The sequence below is a fragment of the Equus przewalskii genome, chromosome 29 (genome assembly GCF_037783145.1).
Source record: "Equus przewalskii isolate Varuska chromosome 29, EquPr2, whole genome shotgun sequence".
NCBI classification, from domain to species: domain Eukaryota; kingdom Metazoa; phylum Chordata; class Mammalia; order Perissodactyla; family Equidae; genus Equus; species Equus przewalskii.
The window spans coordinates 5,710,116-5,734,514 of record NC_091859.1 but is presented as its reverse complement, the minus strand read 5'-3'; the positions used below and the strand labels follow the sequence as shown (position 1 = coordinate 5,734,514).

Below are 24,399 nucleotides of genomic sequence, written 5' to 3'. Positions count from 1 at the left end.
CAGGGCTCACTACAGAATTCCCCAAAGAAAGTCAGAACGCGGGTCCAAGTGTCTAGCATCAGAGAGCAGGTCTACATACGAGAGATACAGGCCTAGTCAGGGAGGACTGAGAGAGGCAAGACCTGGGACCTGGAAGACAAGTGACCGTGATAATGGCTCCAGCATGCTGAGATAATACAGACGCTCAGCAGCCGACACTAACTTTAAAGTCTGTTCACAAAAGAACCCAGTGAAAACATTATAAAAAGCAGGACCAAAATCACAGCTAATTTTATGCTAGCCAATCAAGATAATTGCCTGAGTTTCTGAAATTCCCTCGGAGTTTGTGAGACTCCTCTCAGAGACTGGGATGAGAATAAGCCTGCAAACAAGAGCTCAGGAGTCCCAGCTATGGAACTGGGAAGGCTGGAATTGGAGCAAGCCAGGACTCCAGGTGTGTCATTTCAGCTGTCCTGAAAGAACTCTTCATCTTCTAATAGATTGAAGAACAAAACTACTATATTCCATGTAAAACATCAGCAAATACAAGAAGACAGAAATTTTCCTCAACAACTATGTGATTTCAATTCATATGAAATTCAGAGCAAAACTCATCAATATTTTCCTCTAAAGTATGCAGTGTTAGAGAACGACTGAAAGATTTGTGTTCTGGTCTACTAAGAAAAAAAAAATAGGTATTTAGTTATTTCATGGAGAAATTAAACTAATTTAAACTAGTGAAGAAATAAATGACCTTGAGCAAGTAACTTAGTGCCACCAAACCTTCTATAAATTGACATGAAATGAATAAGGTCATTGAGAACATTAAATGAGATAGTAAAGAAAGAGCTCACTCAGGTACATATTACCATAACTATTACTACTGTATTTCATTGACTATTCTCTGCCACCAATTGTAAATATAGTATTATGTTATAATAAAAATATAAAAGAAAGAATATAGTATAATAGGGAAGAAAAGAAAATAGACTGCCAATTAATCAACATGCATCATGACTGTGAGATACATCTTGATTTTGGAGACCTTAAAATGTGGGAAAATGTGTGTTTTAGCATTAAGGAAAAATGATAACTAAAAGTAATTAAGTTAACAGCTTCCTTTAAACACAGGACCATACCTGAAGGGAAATTATCCATCCTTGTAGTGCAGATTAACTCAATCATTAACTTAATCACAGAACAGAACTACAGCATGATGCAACGTCAATTTCAGAAGCACATAAAGTACCATATTGGCCTTGAAAGGGAACTTGGAGAGCATCCTTCTTGCCAAGACCCTGATTTTGTACCTTCCCTGATTCCCGTTCCCTAAGAGACAATTACTCCCATAACCGTCTGCATATGTGTTTGGTTTTTTCCCTCCCGGTTAAGAAACTACAGCTATGCTTTTTAAGTTTTCAAGGGCAAAATTATCTATTGACTTCTGAATCCTAGCTCTGTGACTGTTTAATGAATCAGTTAATGAATGACTCTTCAAGATATCTGAACCAGCCTAAGACAATCATCAAGACTGGCCTGTAAACGGTAGCATGTAAGTCAGGGCATAGAAGCAGCAAATCCCCTAATTCACACTTCTCAACCCCAGTTGCTATGAACTGAACTGTTCACCCCAACCCCAAATGTGATGGTATTTGAGAGGGCTCCTTTGAGAGGTAATTAGGGTTAGATGAGGTCATGAGGGTGGGTCCTCATGATGGGATTAGTGACTTATAAGAGGAAGAGAGAGAGATCTCTCTCTTCCAGGCGAGGACCCAGTGGAAAGGCTAGGAAGAGGGCTGTCACCAGGAACAGACTCAATGGGTACCTCCATCTTGGACTTTCCAGCTCCAGAACGGTGAGAAGTAAATTTGTGTTGTTTAAGCCAACCAGTCTACGGTATTTTGTTATGGCATCCCAAGCAGACTAATACACTAGTTTTACACTAAATATATCTTATCAAAGAACTGTTTGCTGGCATCACCAAAAGAGCTCTCAATAGCCTGATCTCCTAACTTTCTAAATAGGAACAAACATTGTATCTGAAGCAAAGATTAAAATATAGCTCTAAAGATACAGAGGGAAAGGAAATACTTGGGGAAATGAATTCTAGACAAATAATCAAATGTGAGTTGGCAATTGGGCCTTTCTCCCTTAATGACAGCATAAAGGTAAACATGTGTGGTCCACATCTGAGCTGTATTTAAACACGTGTCAGGTCATTGGCTGAGGGCATGTAAAAGTTAAGATACTGTTAACACTAGAAAATACTTCAATATTACTGTCAGGCCACGTAAAGTGAACACGAGATGGCCACGGTCTCCACAACAATCAAAATCTAAGAGTATGCAATCCGCTAGGGAGTGTATTCGGAGATGAGGCTATCCAGAGGGAAAGTCTTGAGTTATTGCTACCAACGGGAATCTCCAAGACGTTTCTTCTTGTCAATGTGGGTAACAACAGAACTACAAGTTCGTATTTCTTGTGTGCTTACTATGTGCCAGGTACTGTGTACTGTGTTAAACACCCAAAATATATTGTCTCACTTAATTCTCACTACAATCTTTCACTCCCCATTTTAATATGTTAAGTCTTGAAGGTCATAGCACCTAAATTTCTCATTAGCCATTCCCTCCTCTCCATCCTCACTGCCACTGCATTAACTTAGGCCCTCGTCCCCTTTAACATAAACTGCTGAATGTATTTCCTTACTAAATTCCTACTCTCAACTCTCAGCCCTCTTCTGATTCATCCCCCACACTGCTGGAGCACTTATCTTTAGAAATCACAAGCCTATCAGTGTCTCTCCAGCGTCATAGGTCCTAAACCCTTAGCACAGCATGTGAGGCCCTGCATGATATGGTCCCTCTCTGCCCTTGGAGACTTAACTATGGCCCCTCCCAACCCTGCACTCTCGGCTCCAGCCATGCAGCACTCTCTGCATATTTGACAACATGCCATTCACCTCTCGTGCCTCCTGCAAACTCTTACAAGTCCTAAAAGACTCCACTGAAACATCTCCTTCTCTGAAGACTTCTATGACACAAACCCTCACCGCCACCCCCCTCCAGCTACCACCACCCATAGAAAAACGACAACCAAAAAGTAAGGTGTCCTTGTCATGCCCCCATCATGCACACCCATTCTACGGAGTCAGTTGTTGGGGGGGTGGGGGTGGGGCATTGAACAGGAGAGCCTGGATGCCCACCCAAAGGGCATGCTTTAAACTCAGTGACTTTCACCACAGTCCAGGGGACAGTTCTTCTATAGCTCAGTTCCACCAGCGACAAAGAGCTCATCACACTGGAGAAGCTAAATCATAATAACCAACCAAAGACTAAATGACATAAAGAGAAAGTCTAGCCCAGCAGCTAATCAGAACAGACAAAATAAAAATTAAGTTAAAAAAATAAAGCATGTGAAATGACAGTGTCAACAAATTCCTTCTTGTCTTTATTATATCTAACTGACTCTCATTAGGTTCTGATCCTATTTGTGCCCACAGCATGTCTTATTTTTATAGCTTCATTGAAGCAACATAGATAATTTCTTTCTTTGTCTGCCCTGCTGTGGGAGATAATTTTCAAAAAGCCCAATCCTTCTAGCTCCTTTCCCTTTCACTTTAATCATCATAAAGACATACTTTCACCACATCATGCCAAGAAAAGAGTAACCATGCTAACAGCACCTAAGAAAATATGCAAACTACTAACATTTCTGAAACAAAGAAGGATTTTTAACACATTGTCTTCATCTGATTTCCCTCCTAAAAATAAAAATTGAGTAACTGTATACCAGGAAGTATATTTTTAGTGGGTAAATATACGTCTTACGTATGTTCCACTTTACGCCAGCTCTTCCTAATTTCTTCCAAGAAATTATGTACTCATATGAAACTAGTTATTATGTTTACTGAAATCGAACAAAGTCAGCATTTCAGCTGTCATACACATGAGCATCTATTTCTTTTCCCTGAGCTATGCATAATACCTAAATATTTCAAAATATCTTGGGTTAACACTTTGGGTTGTTATCTGTTGATTGCCACTACTTCTAATTTTGTATCACCAAAGGAGAAATTGCTTGGAAATTTTAAATGAAAGTATACATTTGGGTGCTCCATTATCAAGTTGCCCTAGCACACAATTCTCTTGGCTAACGATACAGACAGTGCTGGATGAATCCAACCCCCTCACTTAGAACCACGGCCATTTTTTCTAACCAGAATGTAAATGCAAAAATCAATTACCTCAAAATTGCAGACGATGCTGTTGTAGAAAAAATTAAAAGAAAAAAGGAAAGAAAGAGGCACATTAAATTCTCACAAATGGGACATGGGGAAGCTTCATGAGACAGAGATTAACAATTGCCTCAAAATCATGGTGTGGCATTGTTATTTGGATAATGTTAACCATGGTTAGACAACACAGTACACAAAGGCTGTTCTGAATTAGAAAAGCTACTGACTCTGCTAAATCACATACAATACACTGACCACTAGCACTCAAGGCATTGTGGTCAAATATTCAGCAAGCCAGCTGGGCCAGTAATGGATCTCAGAATGCCCATGAAGTAAATAGTAGTCAATGGCTTTGTTCCTGCATACCCAATTACTCAAATATGCTTTCTTCCAACTCTTTTGGATTGGAAGAAAGTAATTCAACACTCGATAATATCTTAGATCGACATGTATGCAGGGAAACATCCTAACAATTTCATTCCTCAATAAGAGGTATGTATCCAACAGTCAACACATTTGAGAGCCAACAGCAATGAGGACACAGATCTTTCCACCCTGACTCTGAAAGAAGGGATGCCATCAAAAGGGGTTTAATATCCCTTTACGAAGTATTTTTGCTTACTTCAATTTCTTAAGTTGACCAATATCAAAACATGGAAACGCATTCTCAGAGTCAGGAGATGCAGGTTCTACAGCCGTTTTCTCACTTGGTAACATTGGGTAACATTTCTTTAGACATGAGTTTTTCCATCATTAGAAGAGAGGTATAACTACTTTATTCTAAGATTTTCTCCAATGGACACGAAGAGCTTACAATTCATTATGAAGCATTAGACTGCTATATTTTTAAATGAAATAATTAGTATAAAAAATACTGAACTCTAGCCATCCTATGAAAACAATGGTCACTACTTTTCCCTGGAATTCTCCAAAGGAGACTTCATAATCTTCCTTGGCAATAAACACATATATTTAGAGAAGGAGTAGCTAAGTAGAATGTTGTGCAAATTCCCTAAAATCAACGCATGGATGGCATCCTGGGTGGCATAAAGCACAAGAAACGCCATTTTAACATTTGGGGAGAGAAGCAGAGAAAACGCATCAGCTCACAAGGAAGAAGAAAAGTACTGAGTCTGTCCCATAGCTGAGACATTCCTACTAGAGAGACAGTTAGGAACAGAAGGTGAAACCCTGATTTTGGTATCCTCTTCATGATTATTGCTCTAAAGCAATATTTCCCAAACAGTGTTACGACACGTTTGCAGATGCTCTGCAGGAAAGGGGCCCCTGTGGCCTCCATGGACCCCATGGCCGAGAGAAATAGTTAATTAAATAGGTTTCTCTGCTGCTGGACTTTTCAGAGCCTTGGAATGTGAATATACATTCTGTATCTCCCAGAGAGGAATAAAGAATGCATCATTATACTGCCTTTCCTTCCGCCCCGCCAAGGAATACCTATTAACCCTTCCTGAAACAGAACACTCTCCTACCTACCAGAATACAAAACCAAACCCTGATGTCCACTTTCCCTCCAATTCCCACCAGCCCATCTCACCATTTCTCCATACACAAAATTTAGATTCTACTACAGGTTACTTATCATCAAGGAAATAATAGACATTAATGTTTTAGAGCATATAAAATGCTTGAATGAAAGAAAGGAAATCCCTCTTGGAATGTATTGCCCACAGCTTTTCCAGGGTATGTCAAATTTACTGCATAAAGAATGAGATTAAATTATTTCAAGCTTTTCTTCTTTGGCAGATGACATAAATATACCAGTATGATACTATGATATTCTGCTCTAAGAATATGGATTCAACCATCTACTTATTTCTCTCCTCACCACCCTTTCTCCCACATACACAGACATGCAGTTTCATGATAAAATAGCTCAGGAGCAGAAAGGCAGCACAATCACAGTGTCACTCCGGCAGCTTCTCTTTATACAACCCACAGCTTAAAGGAAGGTCAGTAGCATAAAAAAAGTGATGACTTTGAAATGTGTGTCATGAAACAGAGCTATTGATCAATATGCCTGACAAGAATAAGGTGAGAGCCCATTTCGGCTGGCCAGAATGACTGCTGTACATCAAACTGGGGGCAGTAAGCCAAGAAAGAATGAGTATTACCAAGTTGTTATGGTAACTGAATTGTAGCTGGTTCCATAAAACATTAGCTTCCATCGCAGGGGCTGTGTTTAAAATGCAACCTGAGTCAGGGTCTCTGCTCCAGATGGGGTAGAGGTGGTCACCTCAACCCACAAGAAGCCACACTGAGAACAAACTCCACTTGGGCAAAGCAGAGGAGCAGCCACAAACCAGGCAAGCTCAGCGGCTCCAGCCAAAGGCCTTTACCCATTAACTGTCAGCCCCGCAACGGCACGACTTAAGTGAGAACCTTTCCCACCTGACCTCACAGGTAAATAAGCACCATCCAGAAAGGAAAACCCAACAGACAAACAAAACTAAGGTCACGGAGACCACAGCTGAAAGCAAATATCTCTGGGAGAACAGGAGTCTGATATCATCAGCACATGCAGAACAGTCTCAGACTGAGGCTTTGGAGTCAAAGAGATTCGCTCTGAATACTGACCCGGTCACTGACTACAGATGTGACCAGAGAAAGCGCCCTCTTTTCATGCAAGCCTGTCTGTACAAAAGAGGTAATAAGTCTAACCGTGCAGTGGTTCTGAGTAAGAACATTGGCATCAGACAGCAAGGACTGTAATCCTTTGTCTGTGGCCGTCCCGCCGCATGACTTCAGACAAGTCACGTAACCTCTCTAACCTCAGTGCCTTCACCTGTAATAAGGATATTACTACCTACTCCTTACAGTGGTTGTGATGATTAAATGAGACCATTCTCCTCCCTGGAACACAATACAAACTTCATACGTGTTAGCTATGCTATCGTTCTGGTGGTGGGAGCTAAGACTACCCATGGGAGGCAGCATAATGGTGCCCCCAAAATGACCACATCCTAGTCCCTGGAACCTGTGCATATGTTACCTTACATGTCAAAAAGGACTTTGCAGACATGATTAAGGATCTTGAGATGGGGAGATTATCTTGGATTATCCAAGTGGACTCAAGGGTCCCTATAAGGGAAAGAACAGGCAGGAGATTCCGAGTAGAAGATGTGAGGACAAATGTAGACGTCAGAGAGAGAGATGTGAAGATGACATGCTGCTGGGTTTGAAGATGGAGGAAGGCGCTGTGAGCCACAGAATGTGGGCAGCCTCTAGAAGCTGGAAAAGGCAAGAAAACGGATCCTTCCCTAGAGACTCCAGAAGGAACACAGCCCCGCTGACACCTTGATTTTAGGACTTTTGACCTCCAGAACCATAAGAAATTTCTTTTTAATTTATAATCATAACAAATTCATTATGCCGTTTTAAGCTACTGCATTGGTGGTAATTGTTACAGTAGCAAGAGGATATTAATATACTACCTTATCAAAGTATTAAATGGGAAAGTATGTGAAAAACGCATGGCACACAGTGGGCACTGGATAAATGATGGCTGTTGAATTACATTTGAGAGATATCAATGACTAGGGAGACAGCACGCCTCCCAGAGGAACCACAGACATTTAGGATTCCACTGCAGCTCAGGTCTGTTACCTGTAGCAACCTGTCTGCCTCCTACCACATATCAAACAGTTATAGACATCATCCTCCAACCATCCATTTTCAGTTAATTGCACCTGAAATAGTCCAGATAACTAAATGAACCAAAAAGGGAAGTACCATCAACCAAGAAGCAGTTGAATTCCAAAGATGAGCAAACGTAGACAGGAATATCATCAGCCCAAGGCAGTCTTGTAACTCAAAGCAGAAAAAACCATAGTGCTTTGAAAAGAAATAACAGAAAGCAAGTCTACTTGCCTCAGGTCAGGTTTCAGACCACTGAGCCTACATATCTGATGGCATCCAGGATGAGGACCTCCAGATGCTCACTGAGAAGGGCTGAGACAAAAATTCAAGAGGCTTCTCCAGTCAATAATGAGGGCAAACATAAAATCGAAAGGATCACAAAAATGGTCTCTCCTCCCTCCTGTTCCAGCTGACATCCAGTGTGGACGGAGTACCACAATCGCTCTTGGCAGTGTGTCTGCCAACACGTCAGGGACGTGGGAAGGGGTGTTGACTTGATTCCACTCCCTCTGCAAGGAGCTTGGATTCCTGCTGCCTGAATGTTACAGACCTAGAGGAGAGGGAGCTGTAATTGAGAGAACTATAGAGACACAGTTACGGGGTGATCTTAAGAACACCACTGCCAAATCAAGTGCAGGAAGATGGATGGGACATCTGTAACAAAGAGACTGGCAAGGGGAAAGAAGACAGCAGAGAAACAAGGGGACAGAGAACAGATGACAGAATTAACGGATTATTCACACCAGGGAAACTTGTAGGCAAGTCAGCCTGTTACTTTCTCGTGTACCTCCCTGAAAATAGCCTTATTTTCACACTGTGTGTGAGCTAGGGTCTTGGTACTGGGATGTTCTTCTGGAGAATTACGGAGGGTCAGGCAACAGTATGATGACTTTTCTGGGCACACAGAAGAATTTCTGATGTGTTTTTAAAGGCTATATCTACATTTCAATCCCTAAATTTATATTCTGTAGGTTCAGGTCTTTCAAACAAGAAACAGTAAAAAGGGTAGAAGAAATAAAATTTTCCTAAGCTCCTACTCCAGATGAAAAGAAAAAATATGAGTTAAAAAAGGAAAGGCATAAACAAGACGACGAAGCCCCAAAGGAATACCCCTTAGGGTCCCTCAGGTGAGCTTACATCCTTTCTCTTCTGCTAGGATCTGCATTTGCCTAATATCTCCTGGACATGAAGACGTGGCAGGGGATTCCAGCAGAGGGCAAATGATGGGTGGAATATACTCACGGAATGTCAGAGTTTTCAAACTGTGCTCCAGGGATCCCTCAGGATCTTTGGGTGGGGCGTGCATGGAAGGGAGGGTGGGGAACTGGAACTCAGCCCCCGTCCATGCCTCAAACTGAATTTGCCTTTTATTTGTTTCACATTTTGGGCTTCTTGAAGAAAAAAACATGCTTAAAAACATCTAATCTAATCCAACCATCTCATTTCACCAATAAACATGGAAAACTGAGGAGAAGGTACCCGAATTGCCCGGCACAGCCCAGATTCACGTCTGAATGCCCCTCTGTAACTTTGAATAGCGCCTCCACAAATCGACAATAAATTACGTAGTCACCCAACCTAGAGAGGTCACAGACCTGCCTCAGGTTCCCCATCCACACATGGTCCAGCCAGTGCCAGAACGTTCCTCGTAAGAGCCCTCCTGCTACATGGTACTACCCCCTGTCAGATAGAAAGTGTTTTGCTTGTTTGCTTTTTATTTGTTTCACCAACAAGGGAAAGAATTCCATTATAACCTAATAACAGGCATGGAAAAAATTTAAATAGTCACTGGACATTTTCCCTTATTTATACCACACTGATTCAATGCCTTGGATATTAATCAAACACCATAGAGCCTGTTTGTACGATCCTTTTAAAAAGTTATGTTAGACTGTTGGATTTTTTTGTCAGTAGATTTACAACTTAAATTGAGGTGTAAAAACTGTCTGGAAAGACCCAGAGATGGTACCAGGGGATACAAGAATTCCCAGTATAAACAGGGTCTTTATTTGTAGATTTTCAAGTTATTTCTGAGTAAATAATAATAGAAAAATTAAGAAGTTGAATGCAAAAATCTGCATTCATTTTTAGCATGAACTGTGAGATTTCAGAGCAATTTCCTACTTGTTTCCATAAACCAGCCCTATGAACTTTAGCGCATGGATTTACAGTCTTCTTCCATCTTTGGGCATGCTTGGAGTTGATAAATGTTACTGTGTTTCACGACAACTCTTTATGGCTACCGCCCTGACCCACCACAGTAGTCACTATCATTGCCTTTCAGAATGCGACCTGTTTATAGAGGATTCCTTATTTTTTGCCTCCCTGAAAAGCACTCTGCCTTTTCCCCCAACCCTTAGGGCCAAGTTCCATTTGGTCCATTAACATCCAAACAGGACTTTGCTGGCCAGGAAAAAGAGACTGCTGAGACTCACTCAAGACGAGACTGCGCATTGCCCTACAAATGATGACCCTGCCATGTCACCTCAGCACAGTCAGGCTGCCTCCAGATCCAGAAGTCTGCCCAGAAAGTGCAAATGCAGAGAGAAAGGAACAAGGAGCATGGCAAGCCCCTTATCAGTATACTCCCAATATTGTGCACTCCCAGGTTCCCAGCAGTATACAAGTCTACGGCTTTAAAGAAGGACCATCGGAAGGTTGAAGCTCTTTTCTAAGAGGGCCAGGAAACTCCCCATGACAAACTGAAGACGTCACTGAGGAAACAGGTTGTGCTCTTGGCCTTCTGAGCCTCAGGACACCTGGAGGACTTAGAGAGAAAAGGTTAATGCAGAAAGGGAAACGCGGAGATGAGTGAATTTAATGGCAGGGGTGTGGGGGGAAGGTAATGTTGAACTAATTTTCTTTCCTAAACACAATCAAATGTTCCCATATTCCTCCTAAAGTAATGAGCAACTATTTCAAAATTTCAAGTATATACAACTTTAACCTTGTTAGCATGGTTTCCTCAAAGGACTATTTTGTTGAGAAAAAAAAAATTCAGAGCTGTACACTTATAGAATTATTCCTCCCCAGTTATTTGTTTGGCAGGAAAACTTGATCTGCTTTCTGTAGCTAGCTGATTAAAAGTGGTATTTGATTGAGCCCTAGCTATACAAAGTGATCTTGAACTGACTGAAGGACACAGACAAACCCTTCGACTGACAATGTTTGTGTTGAGCATAATACATCTTTACTCAGGGAGGGGATGCACATTCCTATTTAAACCATTTCAACATCTATAGTAATATATTTATTCATTCCAGAGATAGGTTTTATCAGTCCCTTTTGAGAATGAAAAAACATGATGATACTTTAAATCGTATACTTCCGAGAACAATGAGCAAATTCTCTACAATGATATTTACGGTGAGAATGGAAACAACAATTATCATCCTTGATCCATTTATGATGTATATAAGGAAGACACTGCATCATGTAAGGGAAACTCACCATCACTACTGACTTTGCAGAAGCCAGTGTCAAAGAAGAGACACCCTGACCCCAAACACAAGCAGAAAAGAAGTGCTTTGCAAGACAGTTCCTTCTGTCCATGCCTCCCTAAGAAAACAAGCAGACCATTCTTTCTTTTTCCTTCACCTCTCATTACTGATTTTAAAATAGGTATGGTTTCCCTCGGCGTGGCAGAGGCGTAGCTAAAGCCCTATCACGGTTGAGAATGCCCCAGAAGCAATGAGTAATAGAAGCCCTGCCCCACTGCCTTAGCAACTGCACGCCTTCTTAACCACAGACGTCAGCTCAAAAGTCTAGGCATTGGTGAGACTGGGTTCCAACTCCACTCTAGCACTAATCACTTCCGTGAATTCAAAGACACCGCTGAACTTACTCCAAGCTTCAGCTGAATTACCTGCAAAATGGAGGCAAATACACGTACTCTGGACCTTCAGACTTGAAACTACCATATGCTAAAGCACTCCAGAAAGAAGCAAAAGAACTATATAAATGCAACAACGCACCAAACGCCCAACAGGTATTTCCTACTAACATCAAATTGCCATAGGAACAGTAAAATAGCCTTTTGTAGTCTTCCTAGAAATTTTCTCTAAACCAATTTGTAGAAAGAGGAAGTGATTTATTGTATCTCATGTACTTTAAATGCTACTATTTTTTAAATTGTTTTTAACTAGAGTAGAAAATAGAATTTGAGCACTTTCAGCCATCAGGCCTTAGGGACCCGGCTATTACCTCTCAGAGATGGTCTGACCCTGGCCAGAGGCTATTTTAATTTACCCCCCGTTGTTGCAGCTAGCTGTTGGGAGAGCGGCCTTGGTCAAATCCATCAGGCCCTCATGCAGAACAAAACCACTTTGAACAGGCAGCATATGACTCTGGTCTAAAAGTCAGATAAACTTACCAAAAAAAAGACAGTTGGCTAGAATAGCATGTAATTACACCTCCTCATACATAAAGCTAATCAATTAGCAGTGAATTGCTGGAACTTTAGCATTTGGGTTGATCATTTTGAAACTCCCTAAGCTTACCCCTTTAGCATACAGCTGTGAACTGCTCCCACTAGAAACAGACACTGGCAGTTCAATTCTTTCATCCCAGCAAAGCTTTAATGCTGTGCAAATGCAGACTTTAAACTATTACTTGGCTACACACACAAGAAACAAAAAAAACCTCCATATAACTAGGATTCTGACCATAAAACCATTTGCCCACGTGGTATAAGGACACGGGTGTGTTTGGAGGCTGATGGGACTATTTGTTTGCTGAGCATGACAGGAGGAAAAATAAAATGTAGTGCTGCCATCCTCACAATCAGAACTCAGCCAATTTAGTGTCTGCTGCCCAGGTGCTGAATTGCAATCTATTCTTTCCATGTAACTCACACAAAAATTAAAAAAAAAAAGTCTGAACATGAGGCATGCAACACAAATTCTATTACACTGAAAGCAAGGAAGACATATAATGAAATCTTTTTCTGTCTACAAGGTCATCCTTCTAAATTCATGGAATTCATTTAATCCTGAGGTCCAACTCGATGTGTCCTCCTCTACAAAGAAATCTATGCAGGTTCCTCCCAAGACTCTAAGAGGGGTTCAGAATGCAAATGAGAAAACCAACCCAACCACTACTGACGGTAACTTGCTCCCTTTAGGTAAGCAATGCAAAAGAAGCATTTTTCTAGTTTAAATATCTTTTAGAAGGCCATAAACTGCTTTATCAAAAAGTTAAGCTGTAACTCTAAGCAAAAAATGAAACTAATAACATGTGATAGAGGTTAATTTTCAAGGGCTTGGATCTATAATTTACCACCCACTTCTTTTTCATTAACAACACCAACTCATCATTGAAAACTTCTCTAGGCCGTACCTTCCTTCGGTACTCGCCATTCACATGCCCGGGACAGTAACAATTATTCATCATTCAATCGTTAGCACCTGCTCAGCAAAAAGGGACCAAGGTCTGACTTCACCTTTGTGCTACATCTGACACATTATATGAGAAATTACAAACATCTGAAAGTCCTGCTGCTTAGATTAATCTGATGAAAGAGAATGTTTCAATATTAATTGGAAAGTCAGTGAAATAAACCACTCCCCCAGCAAAAAAATTATCATGGTTATTACCTGAAAATCTTGCCAGAGAAACAATTCAAAACACTTTTTTTAATAGCAAAGAAGACATAATAATCAATCAATAAAACCATAGATATGCTATGAAGTACCAGTCTATCTTTCCATCTTATAAAAGTATTATTTTATTTTTTATAAACAGAAAGACCAATGATATATATATATATATATATGTATATAAAATACATCTTGTATACCAGGATTGTCACACTGTTAGAATGTTTGTGTTTGTGAAACACTTTGTATCCATTTGCCAATACATACATTTTTACCATTTGAAGCACTAAATCTGTCTCATTGTTTTCTGAATTTTTAAATTACATCTATGCAGTTACTATCAGCTGAGCCATAATGTCTAAGTATGGTATGTGATGGATTTTCAAGGGAATATTCCAACACAGAATTTTGTGGTTATTCATATTTCATGGATAAGTATTCGGTCTTAAAAGGCCAGCAGAAGCCGTGGCAAACCATTACACCACTTTGATGCCCTAGGCTTCAGCTCACATCGTCCCAGACCGGTGCGGTCCTGGCAGGTGAAGCCCTCTCTATCTCAAACCGTCCTTGTTTTGTCGATTGCCTCAGGTGAGGATTCTACCTTGGCTGATACCGGGACACAACAACGCTCCCTGAGGGTCGGAGTTTCAGTAACCTCCCCCAAATCTAGCTAAGCCCTGTCAACGTCCTACACACTGTTTGCCACTCTAGCGATTCCTTTTTAATTTCTACCACATCTCATTTTCTAACGATCTTTCCTCAGGCAGATAAACAAGACAATCTCCTCTTTCAAGAAATATTTAAAATTCAGCTTATGCTTTTGACCTTTATTATGAAGTTAAAATAATACACACTGCAATCGACTTTAAAGGATCCTCTCAGCTCCTACACAGCCAACTTCTTGTCGGACCCTAGCTGCTAATCTCAATAAAATCAAAATGCAGAGTCATTTTACACTTAATCACTGACTATAATAGTTGGCTTCTTCAGCAACCATAGCCCACCTAATTCTCACATCAGCTGAGGCAGGTGTTATTATCATCCTCACTTTGCAGATGAAGAAACCAAGATTTAGAGAAGTTAAATAATTTGTCCATGTCCACACAGCCTATAAGAAGTGTTATCATTATTTCGAAGACTCAGCTCCTAGCTGATATATGGTATAGCTTCTACACTGAACAATTTTATATTAAGATGTTATAATCCTGGTATCTGCTCTCAAATGGAATTATATATATGGCATCCCTGTTTAACATTCTTCAATGATCACTGCTATCTCCCAAATAAAGCACAAACTCTTTGATCTAGAATGTATACACTTTCTGGGCTGCCCACCCTTCCAGCTTCACCATTTGCACCTGTCCCATGCACACTTTTTTTTTCTTTTGAGGAAGATTAGCTCTGAGCTAACATCTGCCGCCAATCCTTCTCTTTTTGCTGAGGAAGACTGGTCCTGAGATAACATCTATGCCCATCTTCCTCTACTTTATATGTGGGATGCCTGCCACAGCATGGCTTGATAAGTGGTGCATAAGTCTGCACCCAGGATCCGAACCAGTGAACCCCAGGCAGCCAAAGCAGAGTGCCCAAACTTAACTGCTATGCCACCAGGCCAGCCCCGCATACTCCTGGGACTGATTGTTCCCAAACTTTTCATGTTCCCTTATGTCTTGCTACAATTGCAGAGTCACATCCTGAAACATCCTACTCTGTTTTGTCCATCTGGCAGGTTCCCACTCATCTTTCATGACTCAGTTCAATCATCCCCTCTATGGGCATTCTTCCCCGGCATCCAGCCAGCAAGCAGAAAGATCACTCCCACTTGTTTTCCATGCACCTTCTTCATACATCTAGTTCGACTATGAAAGTTTCATATTAAAACTATTTGCAGTGAGCTCCTTAGGAACAACCACACACACAGGTGCCAGGCAGAGTAAGACTCACTCTTCCAGCACTTGGGGATATGAAAAGAATCAACAGAACAATTGATGTTCCTGAAGATTCAGACACAGATCAAGGACAGTGCAAGGTGCATGCTCAAAGTTAGCATTTTAATTTGAATCAGAGCTGGTATCATCATTCTGAAATGTTTCGTTGAAAGCATAACTTTCTAACATAAATCAGGCAATTACAACCATTCTATAATAATGGAATATCCTACAATGGCACAGCATCACCAGAAAAACAAATACTGCATTTTTAGTGTGAACTGCTGCCCTGTATTCTAAAATATGCTTTATACACTTTGTCAGATATTCTCTGGGAAAATTTCTGTATGTAGACTTTGCCCTGGATTCTGCCAAGAGAAGGAGTAAAGCATGGATATTTCTTCTACACTTAAAATTTTAATGTAATTAAATGGTTGACAACGAGTTACTGGGATGAGCCCAAGGGTGTCCAGCCTTTATGTGGTGAGACATTCATTCCAGATGCCACCTCCCTTGGAGCTGCACACAGTGGAGAGACTTGGGATATAGGGGGTGGATTTCTGGAAACCAGAAGGAAGAGACAGTACTGCTGCCACATTCACAAAATCATCCTGCAAAATTTCTTCACCTCCAACCTCGCCAGAAGTTAGGGACAGGAGGAGCTGCTCAACAATAAATACAACCAACAAGGACCGATGTACATTTGCAGAGTGCTTTCGAGTCCGAGTTCCTTCACATACATCACCTTAATCTAACTCACAGTGAACCACGGTCCATGGTCATTGACCAGTGTAAGATCCATAAAGGCAACGGACGTGAACACAAAGAAATCAGCAAAGACTCAAGTGTTAGGATAGGCTAGGACTCAACTAAAAGGCTTTCTTCTAAGGAGCTCTCTCTCCCTCTGCTAAAAATTCAAACACCATAAGGTCGTCCAGTCAAAACATCCAGATTCCTGATTCCCTCCACAGGTTCACAATCCCTGAATGCAATTCATAATCCAAAAAGATCTGAAAATTGAAAGGTTTTTCATAACACAACCTAAAGCAAAATAAGGTTATAGTCTTTAGCTCACTGTATTAGTTTTCTATCGCTGCTGCAATAAATTGACACAAATTTAGTGGCTTAAAACTACAGAAATTCACTGTCTTACAGTTGTGGAGTTCAGAAGGCTGATGGGGGTCTCATGGAACTAAAATCAAAGTGTCACCAGGACTGCATTCCTTTCTGGAGGCTCTGGGTGGGTATGTTTTCTTGCCTTTTCCAGCTGCTGCTAGAAGCCACCTGCATTTCATCTCCCAAGACCCCCCTCCTCCATTTTCAAAGGTAGAAACTCTGACCCTGTTTCCATCAGCACATCTCCTCCTCTGACCACAGCTGGGAAAGGTCCTCTGCTTTCAAGGACCCTTGTGATTAGAGAGGGTCCACCCAGATAATCCAGAATCATGTCCCTGTCTCAAAGGCCTTAAACCTTGATCACAAACTCAAAGTCCCTTTTGCCCTGATAAGTGACATATTCACAGGTCCTGGGGATTGGGATGTGGACATTTTTAGGAGGGGGATATTATTCTGTCTACTGGTCCCACTTATTCTGAAGATTCATGGATTTTCTTACAGAAATAGTCAAGTGCTTGATCAAGAGAAACTGCCCCAGGCCACACGGGATTGTTATATGATGTACGGTATACATATATATACTCTATTGTCTTTCTAAAATATGAAAAAGTCCAAATTCTGAAATATTTCTTATCCCTAGGGTTTCAGATAAGAGCTTGTGACCTGTACCATGATTTACCCATATGTCGCATCTCTCCCTCTTCACCAGAGCCACCTCTGTCCACCCCTTTCAAAGGAGGAATTGCTCTTCTAACAGGTCAGACTCAAAACCAATACCTGCACTTTAAGGATTAGTGGGCAGGATTGCTGTCTTTAAAGAGCACAAAAAACAAGCTCTACTCCTCCTCTCTCTTTCAACTTCATAGTTTTACATGGCTGTTGAGTTGAAATTAGGACTCCTCTTGGGGCATGACCATTTCTTTCTCTTTCGATTTCCTTCCACTATGGCTAGACCAGAGTGTGTGAAGACTAAAAATATAGAAATTTGGACCTTCCAAACCACCTTCTTCCAAAGAGCCCTCCACCAAGGGCAACTGGCACCATCTCAAGCTATGAATAAAGTGGTATTCTGATTGCCATTTGGCTACTATTGCCTGCGTATATCTTCTCTGGCGTCCCTGCACAGGGATGGAGGTAACTGGCAGGACACATTCAGGAATTTCGGAGAGTCTAACATACTGCTATGAAAACCCCACCTCAGTGCTTAAATTATACAATTAGCGAGCATAAACATCAGGAAGTTTACATAAAAGTTCATGAGATACTTTTCCACTCCGGCAGGGAAAAAAAATGTGTTTCCAAAGTATGCTACCGACATTTGCCCTATAGAGAATACACTGAACAGACATTATTAGTTGGCAAAAAAGGAAAAAGCTATAGGTACTGGCATAATTTCTAATGCAACTTCCTGTGACATTACTGAGAGTTTATCTGCTGTAGGCAGAAAAGCCTTTGTGGTTATTGAGGCCATATATAGGAAGCCTTCAAAAGACTCAGCTTTCCATAACAGGCTAGAATTCAGGCTAATTCTCAATTATGGTAACATAATTCAACGCGATCTCATGTTGAGCACAGCCTAGCCAAAATAAATTGTAAAGTCTAGCTATATATAAGCAGCTAAATACTCTGAAAAATAAAAAATTTAAAAAATTAAACACTCTCCAACTTCCTCCAGGGCAAGGACTTTGTCTTCTTCATTTCTGTACCCAGTTATCCTCATCACGGTACAGAAGGCTATTAATACACATCTATAAACTTTATTCTTGTTTAAACATCACGTTTACTTCATGGGGTAAATTCATGCAGTGCCAAATGTGCAAAGCACATAAAACAAGCACACAAGATGTGACACGTTCCCCAACAAAGAAACAGAAGCACGCTTATCGCAAGACATCTAAGAAAGCACTCCAGCCGCCACGCGCACCATTTATCCTTCTCACCGACAACTAGGAATGGTTTAATTTCTACATATTTCACGAGGAACAGAAAAATCAGATCTGTGTTGTTTATCCTCAATTCCAAAGGTGATTCTTATTGCACGCTGTGCTCAAACATAAAAATATCAAGAAGAACTAGTGACTTCATTAACTTTCTCCTCAGGCTTGTGATGCAACTCATTTGTGATGTCCTAAAAACTAACTTCTGAATGACTGCTTATTGGTTTTCCCAAGTCCTCCCAGGTGATGATTGTTCAAATAGCAAATACATATGCCAAGGTCCAAAAAAGAAAATCAATTTCAATTCCCGGAGAGCATGATATTGGTGTAGGTCAGTGAACACCGTCACTGTTTTATGACAAGATAACCTTGAATCTGAAAAAATTCTCAGGGTCAAGAATCAATTAGTTACCCTACCTAACAAATTAAATAGCAAAAGTACTAAAACCTTACACTCCAAACCATAAGAGTGGTTGCTCATTTATGGAAAGGCCCTAATATTCACACCAACCTAAAGGCTCAAAAACCTTACTTCTTAGTATTCTCCAAAGTTTGGAGATTCAGACACAGATCTTACTTATGTACCTACTTATATGCATTAAAGATTCAGTCACCTTTTACATTTTTATGAGATTTAGCTTATGTAGATAAAGTTAAATAGATTCATGAATTAAAAAGTGAGGTTACTGTCTGTTTTTTAGTTCTCTGATCCACACCATTTTGGATGTACCAAAACTTTGTACTTCTACCGAATTTATTCTACCTATGATAATATCCAATTTTCAGATTTCATTAAACTTGTAATATAACAATGAGAAAAACAGATTGATACATACAATGCAGGACCATGCTTAGAGGGAAACCAAGCCACACGTACAAGAGGCCAAAGTGCAAATTCATGAAGACTGGGCTACACTCTGCCGTGTGATCAGGGCCTCTCTGAGGGCATATTATATTCTGGGCACTTTAGTCTTAGCTAGTTCAGCAGGTAACAGAAGGAAAGCTTCTATAACAATGAAAGCCTAAATCATAAAGACCTTTCTGTGTGTGTGTTTGGGGAGTGGGGGGGCTAGATATGAGGACCCCAGTTCTATGTATAAATGGACTGCATACAAATATGTACAAGCAAGATGAAAGAAATACAAAAGTTTGTTTCACACCTTCCTGACTTTATCTGAACTGTTACAAATCACTTCTTGTCAAGACACTGACTTTCTCTTTTATTCTCAAAAAAAACTTTGCCTCTATGTCACCGGCAGTGTTTCCAGACCTCGACATCTCTAGGTCCCCGTTATCTCAAGAATGTACTCAAACAAGCACAATTAGCAATTGTTCCAACTGCTATTGCTCTTATGAAAATGTGGCATAGATTAACAAAAAATCTCATTATACAAACAGGGTATAATCTAATGACATGAACAAGCAGCTTTCAAATTCTTACAGGGACCAGGCTTATTTTCTCTGAACATTGTAAAATCATTTTAAAATGAGAAAATAATAAACACATATAATTTTAAAGGCTGGAGCTTTTCTTTTTTCTTTTACAAGACCATTGAGTTACATAACCAGCTTGAACGGTGCATTTGATTCAGAATCTCTGGCACTGCAGTGCTTGCCCGAGACTTCATCTGGGACAGAGAAAGATGATGACCTAGGCAAACATCACCACCAGAGGCTCATATCAGATATTTTTGTTGACAGTCAGACTTAGGAGGAAAAATGAAGTCTGAGCAGAAAGATGGTTCTGGGGATTTTTCCTACCCTGAGGTCTACTTAACCTTACATAAAATTACTTTTCCTTACACAATGGGGGACGGGAAGGAGGACATCTTAAATGGTTAAAAAAAAAAGTGGGGGAAATTTATTCCTCACTCACATTCGTGTAAGTCAGAGGGTGCTATCTGCTGGGGTGATTCGGCTCTGCATATTATGCTATGTGACTCGTCACCGAGCATCTACCAGCCATATCCACAGAATACAGAGAGTAGTGAATTCGGCCTTCTCCTGGATGGAAGGAATATTTGGCATCATTACTCACCTGTCAATGCTACAGGGAAAGACTTCCTTTCTCTATTCAGAAGCCTCGTCTGTTGCCCCTGAATGTGTGTGTGTTTTTAGTATCCACCACTGCTACATATGCACACCTGTGTGTATATGATTATGTCACATATACACACACATATATTTGAGAATTCAAAACCTGCAGAAAGATTACTATGCTTATTTTTCTTCTGGAGAAAACAAAGCTAAGTGACATCTGTGAATATGGAGGCCACCACAAGAATAAGCCTGTGATGCAGTGAAAAGTAGACACACAGCCTCGGTCTCTCGACTCCTACTTCCACACACATCTCCCCGACTCCCAACATTGCTGAGGTTGACACAGCCTCTCACGTGTGATTTGGTGATATTCTCACACTAAGTATCCCAGCCACACAAAGTTAGATGCACACACACACTTCTATAAATTATTTCCTATTACAAAAAAAAAGTAACATTAAACTTATATGTTTTCTGAGAATTTTATAACACTCCAAGTAAATGAGGAGCTAAGGGGAATTGCAAAACTAGACTGGGAATTGTTGTTCTGGCTAAAGCCAAAATGTTAACATCAGTCTATGTGTTAGACTGGAGCCTAGCACACTTTTCCTATCAAGTCCCTGAATGATCACGAAGTATGGATCTGCATCCACACCTCAGCTTGCACACAGGACAACCATTTCCTGTTGCCATGGGTTACGAGGTTGAGTCACTTGGAGCCCTCCAGACAACTTGAGGGATGTCTTATCTGACATCAATGTCATAATTAACAAAATACATTCTTGGTAATTAGTGGTGCTCAGCAACACAGTCTATTAAAATATCAGATCAAAAACATTTGTTAATCCCTCCGCATGAAAATGGGGACTTGAGGTAAGTAAACTTGAGGGATCTTTTTCCTATTATAAAACAGATAACTCATCATTACCAACCTTTCATTAAATGATCCATATATAGATGCAATCACAAGGGGGGAAAAACAGTTTCAGGGTCAATGTACTAGAAATAAGAGAGTAATTTATGACTTGTCACTAATATACCTTTTAACCTCAAGTCACACAAAGCTTAATCAGAACAGACCTTATGTTAAATCCTTCATGTGCATATACAAAAAGGAGCAGTCACACCAAAATATTGTGTCCAGGAGGGCACAACATCTCTTAAACCAAGAACAAGAAAAATGAACATTTTATCACATCTACAACTAACTGTGCATTCAAGTTTCATGTAGCCTGCCAGGAGCATCTTGTAAATGTGTCAGGAGAAACCTACCCAACCAGGGAAAGCCAAAATGGGAAGTCAGGTGAAAACAATAATGTGGGACCATTACTACTATCCCTGTTCACTAGACAGAAGAACAAAATGTTGGAAGAAAAACATGCTTTTTGTATTTCACTGGCAAGGGAATTTTAAGTCTTTTGTAAACATTCATCTGAACTGGATAAATATGGCCTCCAGTATGGAAAGTATTAGGTGTAGAATTAAGAAGACGAAAATACATTGAAAACCTACAGCTTCTTAATTGGCTAAAAACAAAGACAACAGTGTGGAGTGGCATGGCAATAATTATCTCTTCTTGGTTTGGGTATATTTTCCATTATATCAGTAGTTTCTCTTCTTCCTGATCCATCTCTGCTCCAAGATTCTTTATTTTATATTGATAGTTGAATTTAAAAACAAATGCACAGACAAAGGAAAGGAGGCAAGGGGGGAGCTCTCTAAAACTGAGACCTTTTTCTATAGAAACTGTGCACAACACTGATAGTGGAGCAAAATCATTGATTAGTATTGTTCTGGCCCATGACATATTTGGCCTCAGGAAAACTTGCAAGTATAACAACAGATCTTTTCAGAAACAAAAAACCCAAATAAGTCCTATTTCTGGTTAAATAGAAGTCATCTTGTTTTTTCCTTTGTTTTCACATAATACAGACATTTTATGTTTCAAGGAAAAATAAAACCATAGCGAGGAAGTGCCTCAACATAAACAAGGCAGAACGGGTTCTATACTAGAGTGGCTCAGTTTTTAAATAAGTATGAACTTATACCTACCTGGTATAGTTATATGCATGCTAAGAACCAAAAACAAAAAGTCTAGTTTTATTGTGTTTTCCTGCATTCAGCACTAAAGTCTGACTCTAGTTATGCATATCACACACGAGTTACTAAGCCTTTTCCCTTCCTTGGCCAGGCCTGTCCAGCCCCTGGGGCTCAGCACCCTTCGCCAGAGGGTGCCACTGCAGTCAGCCTGGACTTTGGGAAGCAAGCCTCTGAACCTTAATTAAGACTTACTCATTCCAGCGACTAGGAAGTGCAAAACTGAATGAGGTTCAAGCGGAGATAATTAAGGTAACAGAAGTTGCACATTCCTAATAAACTGGAAAACAAAAAAAGTCTCCCGATTCCCCTAAAATTAGATATCAATTGAGGGGAAAGAGCATATTGATAATTTAAGAGGCAAGTTTCTCTAGAATAAGACTAGATGTTTAAAAAGATAGATTTATTTATACCCATGGCTTATGTGGATTTAAAACATATGCAGTCCTTACAATACATGGCATACTTGGAGCCCGGAAGCGAGCTGCACAACTCTCCTTCTGACATACAGACGCCCTGCTGAATGCATTTCTGCAGAATAACGGGAGATCAATAGACTCGGGAAACAAATATGTTGATGGATGAGGACCAGTCTGAAAACGATCAGGTTGAGGTGGCCACGCTGCAGGTTTCACAGCTCTTCCCATGTTGGCAGAAAGAAAGGGTTACACACGATTCCCCTTTCTTTTATTTTAAGAGGGAAAGGAGGGGAGGGAAAAGAGGGAAGGGAGGGAACAGAATGGAGCTGGTGATGAGAAAAGGAAGAGAGAAAGGAGAAAGGGGGAAGAGAAAGACAGAAACCCGAAGAGGGGCGGGGGAGTAGAAGGAAAGCTATGATGTATGGACGCTCGCCAGCCTCCCAGCCGAGCGCTCCATCACCCCCAAGCCTGTGTCCCTCGCTCGCTCGTCTGGAGACGTGGGGCTCCCCGGTTCCGCCGTCCTGGTGCTGACAGCCCTCGCCACGACCCCAGCCCGGCGCGGGCAACGCCGAGATGCCCAAAGTAGCCCCCCGCAGCCAGCCCACCGAGCCCGCCACTCCCTGGACCGCGCTCGCCACCCCCGCCCCCGACTTCTCCCCGCGCCCCCATCACAGTCCCCGGGAAAAAGCCGAGAAAAGCGCAGAGATGGGAAAACCAAAGGGTGGGGGGCGACCCCACAAATTTTTTAATAATGTGATAATGGGTCCTGGGGAAGCAGCAGGGGAGGGGACCCGCGGCAGGCACCCGGGAAGGCACACACTGTTGCCATACCCCGGGCTGCGTAGGGCTGGGCGATTTTCCACAAAAGGAAGTTTGGAAGGAGCGCAGCGTCTTGCCATGCAAGAGAAGGCGATCCCAGCGTTACCTGACAGGTCAAGGCGGCGGGCCGCGGAAATCCTCAGGTTTGCGATCCTGAGCCACTTGATCAGGTTACTATGGAAATCGTCTTAAGGAGGAGGAAACACACGCACACGCAGCCCAGGCACATCCTCGTCTCCCCGAAGCAAACTGCGGGCCGCCGAGCGCGGGCGCGGGACCGGCGCGGCGCCGCTGCCGGCCCGGCTCCTCTTTCTTCGCCGCTCGGCCGGGCCGCGCCTCCCCGCCCGCCGCCGCCGCCGCCGCCGAGCAGCCCGCGGGCCGAGCAGCCTCCGCGGCGCGCAGCCGGCAGGGAGCGCGGGCGAGCTCGGCGCCGCCAGCCGGCCTGGGCGGCGAGGGCGCGGGCTCCGGGCCGCGCAGCTGGGATTTAAAGAGACAGGCGCGTCGCGGGCGCGGGGCCCTCGCCCGCGGGAGCAGCAGCTCGGGATGCCCACCGTCCCCGCCGGAGCGAGGGGA

At 41.7% G+C, this 24,399-nt stretch overlaps 1 protein-coding gene across 9 annotated transcripts in view; it reads right to left on the bottom strand.

Annotated features, from left to right (window-relative positions):
* Nucleotides 1–24,178, bottom strand: part of NAV3 (neuron navigator 3) — a 791,518-nt gene extending 767,340 nt beyond the window's left edge. For 3 of the 9 annotated variants that reach the window (XM_070600534.1, XM_070600544.1, XM_070600547.1), the window contains exon 1: nucleotides 23,933–24,149. The gene's annotated coding sequence lies outside the window, so the exon portion shown is untranslated. Of the gene's footprint in view, nucleotides 1–23,932 lie in introns of all 9 variants that reach the window. The other 6 variants (XM_070600532.1, XM_070600548.1, XM_070600533.1 and 3 more) reach the window with 5 other exon arrangements.
* Nucleotides 24,179–24,399: the final 221 nt, after the last annotated feature.